This window comes from Gavialis gangeticus, unplaced genomic scaffold, assembly GCF_001723915.1.
Source record: "Gavialis gangeticus isolate Ggan-Ray unplaced genomic scaffold, GavGan_comp1, whole genome shotgun sequence".
Lineage (NCBI taxonomy): Eukaryota > Metazoa > Chordata > Crocodylia > Gavialidae > Gavialis > Gavialis gangeticus.
In genome coordinates, this window is record NW_017729026.1 from 31,663,021 (window position 1) to 31,663,470 (window position 450).

Consider the following 450-nt stretch of genomic DNA (forward strand, 5'->3'; position numbering starts at 1 on the left):
CTGGATGGTGAATTCCAGCAAGCGATGATCGCTATCGCCCTTTGCTTGAAAGCAGTGTTCCATTACGCTTGAGCAGCTTTGTCTTCAGAATATCACCATATAGATGATTGTGCCACTAAACTTTGCTTTTACATTTTTAGACAAGGATGGAAGATTGTTCAGTGGTACAGTGTTTGAGTCATGAGAAAGTACTAGGGGTGCACCGATAAAGATTTTTTTGGGCCGATACCGATGGCCAATTACTAACCAGCCATATTGGCTGATACTGATCCAATTGCTCATATGAAGCCTGGCAGCTTTGTAGAGCAGCATCCAGGTGGTAGGTCTGGGGGGAAGGGAGCAGATCGAGGCCCCCACAGTGAGGGGCGGAGTGGGGCTGGGTCTGGGGCAGGGACGGGGCAAGTGCTGCACAGCCAGGGTGGGGTGGGGCACGGGACAGAGCTGGAGCTT

General features: G+C 51.3%; 1 protein-coding gene across 1 annotated transcript in view; it reads left to right on the forward strand.

Annotated features, from left to right (window-relative positions):
* Nucleotides 1-450, forward strand: part of RTN4IP1 (reticulon 4 interacting protein 1) — a 34,001-nt gene that overhangs the window by 18,105 nt on the left and 15,446 nt on the right. The gene's annotated exons all lie outside the window — the stretch shown is intronic.